This window comes from Protopterus annectens, chromosome 6.part0 (assembly GCF_019279795.1).
Source record: "Protopterus annectens isolate FY-2018-M chromosome 6.part0, PAN1.0, whole genome shotgun sequence".
Classification (NCBI taxonomy): Eukaryota; Metazoa; Chordata; order Ceratodontiformes; family Protopteridae; genus Protopterus; species Protopterus annectens.
The window spans coordinates 862185341-862198753 of NC_056737.1; positions in this window are offsets into that span (position 1 = coordinate 862185341).

Here is a 13413-nt window from a genome sequence, read left to right on the forward strand (position 1 = left end):
ATGGCTGTGAAAGTTATTATAAAAAAGTAAATTGTCATTTGGAAATGCATTAAATATTACTTTGGCAGTAAAAGTAAAGAAAAATGCACATGATTTGCAAGTTAAACAGTTAGTATTAGTATGTAACCAAGTAAAGGAACAGGACATTACATAGTATTACCCCAAAAGTATCCATCCATCCATCCATCCTCAACTCCTTTTCCCATTTTTGCACATGGGGTCGGGTTGTCACTTCAACAGTTTGAATCATCTCAAGCCAAGGTTTACACCGCCGGATGGCGAGCCCTGCAGTAGTTATGCTAAGAGTATAGCTGCTGCAAAGCTAAAGCTAGTCACATGGTAAATGGATCACTGCTGTCTAAAGAAATATAAGTCAGAATATGTCATGCTTGCACAGATAACAACCTTTGAACCTGAAAAAATTGTTTTACAAAAATTCTGTAGCAAAAAAATCTGAAATGAATCTTAGCAGTGAATTTTCGCTTATTTTTGCCAAAGAGAACGTGTTTGAAAAAATATTATCTGTACATACCCTAAAATGTTTGTCTACAGGAACAGCTATCACATTCCTGACATAAATTAATATAGAAGAAAAATCTGTGAATTTCAAACAAATCAACTGAAGAAGTGCAAGCATAACTGAACAAAAACCTGGACAGATAAGGAACACAGTTTTGCAACTGAATGATACTGTGCAGAAAACCTTTATGGACCTGCTGAAGTGGAAGTTGCTTATAATAAACAAAAGGAAAAATTATCTTTGACTATAGTAAAAGGTATTGACTCCAGGCTACCTCAGAGAAACCAGCTAAATACAATTAATATACACTGGTGAGAAGTAAAGTACATGTACTGTCAAACTGAAACTCTATAAAATAAATATAAAAGGCAGGAGCCACTAGGTCGAATCACACATATTAAAGCAAGAAAACAATAAAACCAAGTGCACTATGAGCGCTTTCAAGTCCAAGCCCTTCATTAGATAACAGTTAACATGACAATCACTATTTAAAATACTGTTCAACCAATCATATATCAATATTGTACCCTCCTTTTTCTCAATGCAGGTTTTAAATAAACAATTCCATTACTTACAACCTGTAATACCATAAATAGAAAAGTATGTCCTGTATTATTTTGGATATGCTGGAATAATGCATTATGTACATTGTTTAATCTTATATCTGAAATGTGCTTTAATATTCTATTTTTTAATCTACAATTTGTCTTTCCTACACAATACGAAGTACATTTTTGGCATACAGCTAAATAAACCACAATTTGTGTTTTACAATCAACATAGTCATTCAGATAATATTCCTGGCTTGTTGTCGGATGTATAAATTGCCATTAATAATATATGTACAAGCTTTACATTGTCTACAGGCGAAAGTACCTATATTCTGGGATTTGGGTTTACAATTCATTTGCAAGCCTGGTTCATGACATAATATATCATTTAAATTCTTATTCCTTCTAAAACTAAACATTGGTCTTTTACCTACAATGTTACCAATCTTTGCGTCTGTAAGTAAGGCCTTCCATTTTCTTTTAACAATTTCATAGATTCCCCCCACATCACTACTGTATGTAAATAACATTCGTAATCCATCATTTTTTTCCTGGCATACCATTGTTATAACCTGCTTCTTCTATAGTATTTCATTGTGCAGAGAACCAAGGTTTAGCAGTGTTCTCTCTATTATATTTGTTCTCTGCTATTACTTTCTCAAAGTCCTTCTGTCTATAGCCCCTTCTCCTCAAATTACTTTTAAAATCAATAACCTCCTGGTTAAACGTGCTGTCTCTAGTACATAAAAGTGATATTCTATGTACCTGTCCTTTTACTATATTATTAAATGTATGCCTGGGATGCATACTGTTAAATGCCAATAAGTTATTTCACCAACATGCTTTTCTATACAATGATGTTTCTACAGTTCCATCTGAACACTTATTAACACGTAAATCCAAAAAGTCTATTTCAACCTCAGAGTACTTCATTGAAAACCTCAACAAATCTGTAGTTGTTTCCAAATTCCTGACAAAAGATGTTAATTCATCTTGTGTCCAACAACACATCATCTACAAATCTGGTGTAATAACCTATCTGTGCCTTCCATTCATGATGTGTATTAAATATTATCAGAGCCTCCCAATACGCTAAAACAAGATTCGAGTATGAGTTGGCACAAGGTGTGCCCATCACAATACCTTGATTTTGCTGATAATAGTTCCCTTGGCATATAAAGATGTATTCCAATATTAGTTTCAACAACTTACAAATGTGTTGGTTTGCATCAAAGTCTATCCCCACTTTATCTGACAGTACCTACTCTATTGCTGTTATACCATACTCATTACATCTAACAGTAAAAAGACTGTTCACGTCTAATCTAACAAACATATAATCACCAAGTTCAGTCATATGCAAATAGTCATGTAACGATACCATGAATTGAGCAGTGTCTTTCAATATCCTAGGAAAAATTGTAAAATAGGTTTTAATGTACATTCTACCCATATAGATATATTTTCAGTCACCCAACCTCTGCCTGATACAATTGGTCTTAGGCGTGGATTACATGCATCTTTATGAACTTTTGGTAAGGCCTTGAATACTGGTATGACCGGGTGCTCTATTAATATTACAGGGCATAATTTTCTGTTTATGGTATTACAGGTTGTAAGTAACCATATCGGGGGGGGGGGGGTGATATAGTTAACCACACTGAATATAATGAGATGAAGTGGATTATCAGACTAGGGGCTGATAAGGCTCCTGGTCTAAATGGAATTGTTCCTTTAAAACCTGCATTGAGAAAAAGGAGGGTACAATACTGATGTTTGATTGGTTGAACAGTATTTTAAATAGTGATTGTCATGTTAACTATCTGATGAAGGGCTTGGACCCGAAAGCGCTCATAGTGCACCTGGTTTTATTGTTTTCTTGTTGTTTTAATATGTGATTCGGCCTGGTGGCTCCTGCCTTTTATATTTATTTTATTAATTTGTTGGACGTTATTGGCAGTGAACCTTTGGTGTAAGGCTTTCAATTATTTGCTTCAAACTCTATAAAATATAGAAGATGCTTCTGAAAAGCTAAAGTACATATAAAAAATGGGTGTGTTAACTCACCAAGTCCTGAGTATGAGGTGGCTAATTAGTCCCCTTCCTTAACTGAGGTCTTTTAAACCAAGAAGGTGGTCTGCTTCTTGAGAGATTTTCTCCCACACTGTCCATGGAGAGCACATTTCATACAATCTGTAGTATCTTATAAAAAATGCAAGTTACAAAAATGTAATATATGAAAGTTGCTTGTTAGATAACAGGCTATGCACAAGTGTTATTGTCAAAAGTATATCTGGTGACATTAAATTTACAGCACAATGGCACTAAATATACAGAACCAACTGATATTGCCAACATCCTAGCAGATAGGTTCAGTGCTAACTTTACCCCCCCCCCCTCACCCCCTAGATGGCCCATCTCTATACCGGAAGAATGCAAAGTTCCTATAATCACTGCTGCACAGGTAAAAAAAAAAACTCTCCAAAGCCAAGAACACAGAATCCATGGGACCTGACAATATCCCAGGCTGTGTTCTACATGAACTACAGAATGAACTGGCACCCTACCTAAGTACCATGTTCAATCATTGCTTCACCTCAGGCTTTGTACCCACTGAATGGTGCACTGCGACAGTTATCCTACTCCACAAAGGGGGAGCCATGATGGACCCCGGGAACTACCGCCCCATTAGCCTGACGAGCCTGGTCTGCAAGGCCATGGAACATATCATCGTGGAACTCATAAACAAAGACATTGGTAATCTCCAAACTCTGGACCCTACCCAGTTTGGATTTGTAAAAGGCAGATCATGTCTGCTAAACCTGATTGACTTCTTTGAAGCAGTCACCAAAGCCATAGGTGAGGGTAAAATGGTTCACACAGCTTATCTAGATCTCGCCAAGGCTTTCGACACCATCCCCCACTCTGGAATTATAGATAAGCTCACTAAACTAGGTATAAATCCCTATGTCACAAGTTGGGTTGCCAACTGGTTCATGGACAGAACCCACACTGTGAAAGTAGCGGATTCCAAATCCAACATCAGACCAGTGACAAGTGGAGAACCACAGGGTTCAGTTCTGGGTCCTCTCCTGTTTGGTATCTACTTCTCTGAAGTGCAGGCCAACACAGAAGGTCTTTGGCTAACAAAGTTTGCAGATGACTGCAAACAAGGAGCCATAATCGAAACTCCTAACGATGTGGACAAACTACAAAAGGGCCTCACTGAGACAGATACCTGGTGTCAAAGCCATGGCCTGAAGCTCAATGCCAAAAAGTATATTGTCATCCCCTTTGGTAAAAACTCTGTACCCATGAACTACAACATAGTTGGTAGTCTACTTAATGCCGAAAATATGATAAGATACCTTGGGACACAGGTGGACAGTAGTCTCTCCTTTGATAATCACATCACCACAGTGGTCAGGAAATCCTTCTACGTGGCTCATCTCATCACAAAAGGATTCTCATCAAGAAAAAAAAAGGTCATTGTTCCCCTCTACTCATCACTCATTAGACCCATTATAGAGTACAATGCCCCTTTTGGTATGTACCTCACAAGACATCTACAACAACTGGAAAGACCACAGAAATACCTCACAAAGAGGATTGCTGGCCGCAAACAGATGCCCTATGCAGACCGTCTCAAAAAACTACAGCTTTACTCCATCGCATATCGCCTACCCAGGGGCGATTTCTGCCTAACATACAAAGCTATGTCAAACCCAAAGCTGTTGTACATGCTACCCTTAAAGAAATCCCAATCCCTCCGAGCTACACGCTCTAGGGACCTAAACCTTGTCACCACAATAAACAGAACATGCTGGAGGGATAGATTCCTGTCCCAGAGACTCTGGAACAGACTACCTATCTATGTCAAACAGAGCTCCTCATTAGCACTCTTCAAGAAAAATCTTGATGATTGGATGGGAAATGGGAAATTCACCTCGGGGATCACTTCTGTGGCTCTGCTCGACAGGGGCATAGGAAAATAAATTTCTTGGGTGGCGAAAGCCAGGGTACATTTTTTGGCTAGGCTTGTATGGGCCCTAGGGCCGATAGCCTAGTACCTACCTATGAACCTATGAACCTATGAAAGAAAAAAGTATTTCATTTGACAAAAAATAGTAGTGTTATGGTCAAACAAAGAAGTATATTTCTGTAAGTGTGGAAAATAGACCCAACATATCAGTACATAACTTATTCAGCTGTTCAAGTGCTTTCCAGTAGCATAATGCTGTTTTTAGATGTTGCAAAATAAATATAAATTATAACATATCATATTTTCACAATATATCAAAATAACAATATTTATCTACAAAACTGTGCATGTTACATGACAAGTACACATGGCAAAATGATGTGCCTTGATATGCATAAAGGCACATCACTTGTTTGCCTGAAGGTCACACATCTTTTACAATAGTAACAGAGATATGAAAATACAGCTAATACTAATAACTGCTATATTAAACAAATATTTATATCTCTGGATCCCTTTAAATCACCCACTATGTTTTAATGTAAGTTTTTAATTAGCATGTAGTGGTTGCATATGCTACCCCAACATGACACTGCCATACTCCATTTCTACATTATTAAAGTAAATATGGAAAATATGTTACAGTTCTCATTTTTTTTTTCAAACATTTCTTAAAAACTCCAGTCCTGAATATCCCACAGTGATTGTTTCACTATACATGCCTATCAAATCATGTCAGTTTGCAGATGATACCTTGCTCCCTAAAGCACAACCTATTTTCATGAGACATTAGGCTGAACATTAGAACACTGTTTTTTTTTTACTCCAACTTGCATCTGCCTATCAACTACCATCAGCTCCACTCTTTATTCACTGCGATTAGTGGACCCACCATAGACTCCCCTGGCTCAACACTGCCCTCATCCAGGACCACTGAAGAGATTAAAGATGCTGGTGAAGCATCATACTCCTGCCAGTAATTGTGTCTTAACCCACCTACCTTGCAGTAATGTTGCAACCTTAAATGCTGCATCAGTAGATACAAGTATACCACCATGTAAGTGCAATGTCCTAACAAGCAGCAAACCCACTTGCAGCATGCAGCTTGCCAGGATCTCAAAATGGCTATTACAGTGAGCCTAGCCTGCCTCATTCACTGCAAGATGGCTTAGCTGACACTGGCCAGTCACTTCCCTCTCAGTGTGTGGCTTCTGCAGTGCCCATGTCACAAGTCAAACATTGTACATCTGGACAGCATTAAGGGCTTTATCCTGAAATGATACAGGGTTGATCTAATATTAGAATACTGTTAGCATTAAATAATATACATCAAACAAATACTTATGCTCATAAATGGAGAGATTGGGAACCTCCAAACACTTGATCCCACACAGATCGGCTTCGTCAAGGGCAGATCATGTCTCCTGAACCTAGTTAACTTCTTTGAGACAGTTACTCAGGGTATAGATAAGGGAAAAGAGGTGCACACGGCTTACCTTGACCTTGCTAAAGCATTTGACACCATTCCCCATTCGGGTATTATTGATAAACTCAAAATCCACAGCCAGGAAACCAAAACCAGCGAAGATAGTTAATCCTTTATTTGGATAGCCACAACCAACATATAACAAGTGCTTTCGCTCGGTTAATACCGAGCTTTTTCAAGTTAACAATGTAATGCAGTTAGCTTGAATATATAAGAAACATAAAACCACGTGTTTGAGTAAATTGGCATAATTAACTTAATTAAGCTAAATGTGATGGAACTTTATTGTTCAAAATCGCTAAACGACACGTTCATGCCGATAAGTGTTAAAAATGCAAAATATATATTATTAAAAATGTATATTAAATAGGTACATTTAAATATATGCATAATATTAGTTTCAGTAATACATATAAAAATATCAACAAATCTGAGGAGCAGTCCTATTCATAAAAATCCAAATGAGTTATAAACAAGAATTAAAACTGTTAAAAATGTACCAGTTTAAAACATTTTTTAGTTTGTGAATATCTAAATATTTGAAGTTAAATGCCTCATGTAAATAGATAAAAAATTATAATAATAATAATAATGATGATGATATTCACTAAAAATATTATAAAAAATATTGTAAAAAATACAATAGTGCAGGTCACATTGTGAAAATCGAATCCACCAAAATAAACCCGTATACAATTTGGTACAACCACTATACAGTCTAATATCAGTCCAACCAAAAAAGTTTCTATAACCGGGCCATCCTCAACTTAAGGACACTGTTGATATTTATATTATCATTAAGGCCGGGTGATTTACCAGCGTCCAGCTTCAGCTGCCATAGGAGTTCTCTGTACTCTAAGGTGGTCTCCCAATCACCTCCTCTGGCATCTGGTGCCACTTGTTCTAACACCATAAACTTAAGCTCCATTTTAGGGCAAGAAGTAAGATGTTTGTAAAAGGCGTTAGTTTCCCTTTCCTTGGAGATATCATAAAGGTGTTTATATATTCTCTTTCTAAGGGGTCTCTCAGTTTTTCCTACGTAAAAACTGAAACAGGATATACATATCCCTAAATAAACTACCCCTTTTGTTCCACAATTAGAGTAACAAGTAGAATTGAAAAGGAATTTTCTCGATGGAATATAAATGGTCGAGTCATTGATAATGACATTACACTGTTTGCAGGCACTACATTTAAAAGTGCCACGCTTAGAATTACCTAGTGCTGATCTTGGAATATTCCTCCTTTCAAATAATTCTTTAAGGTTGACATCTCTCTTCCTTACAAAATTAGGGTGTGGTTGTACCAATTTATTTAACTCATCATGTAGAGTAAGAACTGGCCAGTGTTTCCGTACCACATTCTCAATGTTGAAGGAACTGAGGGAATACGTGTAAATAAAGTGACTGTGCTGTTCCACTTGGTCCTCAGTTATATCCTCGGATACTTGTGGAAATCCAATACCTAACAGGGGGGGATATCTATCGTCCCTGTTTGCTATGATTTCCTGGGCCAAAACAGTCACTAGGGAATTGGGGTAGCCCCTTTCAAAAAGTAATAATTTCAAAAAATCCATTTCATCTAAAAAATCAATATGGGTGCTACACATCCTAGGGGCCCGGATAAATTGCCCCTTGATAATACCTTCCTTTTGGTAAAAAGGATGTTCACTCTCAAAATGTAGGCACGAATTGGAAAAGGTTAGTTTCCTGAAAAGCTTAGATTGAAAAGTGTGGTTGGAGTTGTCCTTAAAAAGAGTTACATCCAGATAGTGTAACTCGCTTTCACTAACATTATAAGTGAAAGATAGAGAGGAAGTGGTGGAATTAAGGTAATTGAAAAAATCCAAAAACTGGTTCAGGGTCCCATTCCATAGGGTACAGATATCATCCAGGTATCTCTTATAATGTGTTATGAAATGAACCCAACTGGTTGAGAAAATGAACTTTTGTTCCCATCTATGCAGTACCACATTTGCATATAATGAGGCACAGGAGGCACCCGTGACTACTCCCTTCTTTTGTCTATAAAGTTCTCCATTAAAGTAAATGAAATTGTTCTCTAACACAATTTCCATAAACTCTACTACCAAACTGGTAACCCTATTCCCTAAATGGGCCTCAGCTACCAGTACTTCGTTGAACCATTCCAAACCAGTGGAGTGGGGAATGCTGGGGAACAACTCCACTATATCTATAGTGATCATTAACAGTTCAGGCTGAAAAAATAGGGGTTGGATGCCCTTGAAGAAGTCCCAGGAATCTTTACAAATGTTCCCCAAAGAGGAAACAAATTTCTTTGTTACATAATCAATGAATTTGCCCAATGGCTCCATTATACTACCCGGTCCAGAAACAATAGGTCTGAACTTCAGTGGATCCAACCCTTTATGTATCTTTGGGATCCCAAAAATTACAGGAGTCTTGGATTTATTAACATACAGGAAGTTAAATAATTTTTCATTGATTGCACCTTGCAATAAACGGTCAGTTAGCATAAACTTAATTTTGGACATAGCAAGATTGACCTCATTCCTGGAAACTATCTCATATTGTTCTGTGTCCTGCAACATTCCATAAAGGTAGATGTCATAATCAGAATTATACATAAGAACCACTCCACCACCTTTATCAGGTTTCATGACCCTAATGTTTTCCTCCTTAAGGTATTTGACCAACCGAGCCTCCTCTACTTTCAAATTGATAGGTGATGAATGTGTAGCCTGTGAGTATAACATCCTAAGATCCTTCTCAACCAACTTTTCAAATACTCTAATGGAAGCGTGTGTAGGTGGATTGAATGTGCTAGCTCTAGAAAGTTCAGTACTTACAAATGGTTGCCCTTTAAAATGAACTGTGAGATTTAGATGTCTTACAAAAAGTTTCAAATCTACAAGGGCATCAGCTAAATTGAAAGAACGCAAAGGAACAAACTGGAAACCCTGTGTGAATAGCCCAAATATATGGTGATTCACCTCCATGTCTGTGTAGTTGTAAATAACAAAATTGTCCTTTTTAATAATGGGATAATTGTCACCACTCACATAGCAAAAATCATCTAACTTACTTCTGTCAACCAAAGTGTTATCATCTCTTATTTGTATCTGTTGTTCCATCCCTGCTGATAGTGCCTCAGTCCCCTCCCCCCTGCTCTGTCGGGGGTTTGATGAAAATCATGAAAGGAATTTTTTCTTCCTTTTTCAGCTAATCTCTCACTCCTACAGAGTGATTGGGCAGGAAAACTAGGGTGATTATCAAATGTATCAGCTTGATTGTTCATTTCTTGGACCTGTTTGTTGTCCCTACATGCCTTGCCAGGGAGCAGGTACGCTGTACCCTCCCTGTATTCATTTAAGTCCCTTTCCCGTTTGTGCACCTTACGATTAAGAATCTTTACACAAATCTGATCTACTTCTTTAAAAACATTATCATAACTGATTTTAACAGTCAAAAAATTACTGTCATTAACCAAAGAATTATTCATTACATTAAGCTCTTTCAGCAGAGTATCGGCTTTTGCCTCATACTCAGCTATCATAACATTCAAAACTAGTCCAGCTCTATCAAATATTTCACAAAGTTTGTTAAAATAAGAAGTGCCCGGTTGTACATTATTCGGGAACTTATAACAGCGCAAACCCTTTGGTACACACTTCACAGACACACACTCTCTGAGATAGTTAATCTCCAACTGGTTTCTTTTATAAGCATAAAGCTTGTCTCTCAGGGTATTAAAGTCACTTTCAATGTTATTAAAAACATTAGGAGCTAAAGTACCTTGGTTGAATGAAAATTGGCGCCCAGTCCAAACATTAAAATTAAAAGCCTTGGGCTGCAAATCCAATATGTCCATCTGCTGTCTTTGCGTGTTTGCTGTTTGCTCGTGGTTGAGGATGGCCCGGTTATAGAAACTTTTTTGGTTGGATTTATATTAGACTATATAGTGGTTGTACCAAATTGTATACGGGTTTATTTTAGTGGATTCGATTTTCACAATGTGACCTGCACTATTGTATTTTTTACAATATTTTTATAATGTTTTTAGTGAATATCATCATTATTATTATTATAATTTTTTATCTATTTACATGAGGTATTTAACTTCAAATATTTAGATATTCACAAACTAAAAAATGTTTTAAACTGGTACATTTTTAACAGTTTTAATTCTTGTTTATAACTCATTTGGATTTTTATGAATAGGACTGCTCCTCAGATTTGTTGATATTTTTATATGTATTACTGAAACTAATATTATGCATATATTTAAATGTATTTATTTAATATACATTTTTAATAATATATATTTTGCATTTTTAACACTTATCGGCATGAACGTGTCGTTTAGCGATTTTGAACAATAAAGTTCCATCACATTTAGCTTAATTAAGTTAATTATGCCAATTTACTCAAACACGTGGTTTTATGTTTCTTATATATTCAAGCTAACTGCATTACTTTGTTAACTTGAAAAAGCTCGGTATTAACCGATTGAAAGCATTTGTTTTATGTTGGTTGTGGCTATCCAAATAAAGGATTAACTATCTTCGCTGGTTTTGGTTTCCTGGCTGTGGATTTTGTGGTTCTTGGTCTGGTTCAACTTTTTGGATTTCATTATTGATAAACTCACCAACCTAGGCATAAACCCTTACATCACAAGATGGATCGCAAACTGGCTCTTAGACAGATCCCACAAAGTAAGAGTAGTGGGATCTATGTCCGAAGCCAGACCAGTAACGAGTGGTGTGCCTCAGGGCTCTGTCCTGGGGCCCCTCCTGTTTGGCATATACTTCTCAGAAGTACAGGCAAGCACTGAAGGGCTGTGGCTGACCAAGTTTGCAGACGAACGCAAACTGGGTGCTATAATAGAGTCTCTGGCTGACATGGATATCCTCCAGAAGGGCCTTAATGAGACTGATGCATGGTGTCAAAGCCATGGTCTCAAGCTAAATGTTAAAAAATGCATAGTAATCCCCTTTGGAAAAAACAGAGTACCCGCAAACTACCACATAGGAGGTAACCCCCTGAAATCTGAAGAAGTAATAAGGGATCTAGGGACCCAAGTAGATAGTCAGCTTTCCTTTCATAACCATGTTGCCAAGGTGGTTACAAAATCCTTCTGTGTGACCCATCTGATCACGAAAGGGTTCGCATCAAGATCTAAGGATGTAGTGGTGCCCCTCTACTCTTCCCTCATCAGACCCATTATTGAGTACAATGCACCAATTGGAATGTACCTGGCTAGGCATTTCCAGCAGCTGGAGAGACCACAGAGGTACCTCACTAAGAGGATTACTGGCCTCAAACAGTTGCCCTATGCAGCACAATTGAAAACACTAAGGCTTTTCTCTGTTGCATACCGCCTTCTCAGAGGCGATCTCTGTCTAACATACAGAGCCATGTCCAACCCAGAACTGTTGAAAAAGCTCCATCTTAGCAAAACCAAATCTACTCGAGCCACACGCTCTAGGGATATAAACCTCAGCACAGCAATGAATAGAACATACTGGAGGGATAGATTCCCTTCGCAAAGACTTCCCTTGCTATGGAACAAGGTCCCGATCTACATAAGACAGAGCCCCTCACTATCACTCTTCAAGAGGAACCTTGTCGAGTGGATGGGTAACAGAAAGTTCACACCAGGGATCATACCAACAGCTCTACTAGATAGGGGCCAAGAGTACTAGCTGCTAGATCAAGGGCCTAGGGAACTAACCAAAGGGGCGGTGAATACCGCACAACGTGGCTGGGCTAATATATGCCTTCGGGCAGATAGCCCAGTACCTACCCATGAACCTACCTATGAACTTAGATCTGTGACTGCATTTGTCTTACTCAAATGGATGTAATATAATTTTCTTCTAATCCCATCCCTTGCATAACCCCCGTAACCCCCCCATTATGACTGTATCACACTCCATTTTTTTATTATTAATATAAATATATAAAATGTTTCAAACTGTTCAAAATCTTTTGGAAACACACTTCATTAACTCAAATTATGAACATCCCACTGTGGTGTTGTCAGTGTAGATGCCATCTAATTGGTCATAGGTTCAAAGAAAATACTAGGCTTGGTGTCCTTGTAGGCCATTTTAAGCCAAGCTAGTTTCCCTTTTTGTGTTTGAATTAACCTATCCCATTTGGTTAGAGATTGGCCTTAGCCATCTCATAGTGAATAATTATATATTACCTCTAATGAGAATAAGTGGGATTGTGCCACAGGTAACATGGAGGGACCTATGCATGGGAGAAAGCATTTAGGAGTGCTGCCTCTGTCCATTAGTAATATAGAGACTAGTCCTGGGGTAAATTTCAGCTTCCCATCCATAGCTCTAAGTTGCACTTGAATATGGACAGAGATAAACTTTTTATGTGGATGGGGAGTCTGTTCCATAGCATAGCATTATGTTAGCTTATAGAAACCACCTTGTTTCCTAATGCATAACTAAATGTTCATGATTTATTAATGTCAATATGAGAACAATAGTAATATTGATACAATGTAAATGAATTAGTTTCATTTCATGCTATGTTTCTCTCAATCAAGAGTGTTTGCTATATTTTTCTAAGACCCACTGCTTGCATAGCCACCTAACATGACAGCTTCATACTCCAGTTTGGTTTATTAATGGAAATATGGAATATAGTTCATAATGTTCATAACAGTTTGAAAATACTCTTTAACAATCCAAGTCCTGTACTTTCCACAGTGACATTTTCCTTGTGAATACCTACCATAAGCAATCAGTTTGAAGATGAATCCTTACTTCATAATGTTCAGCCTTATGAGATTGAAGTCAGTACATTCCTTCCTGTAAGAAATTATTGTTAATACTAATAACTGCTTTACCAATCACTTATATCCCTAAATA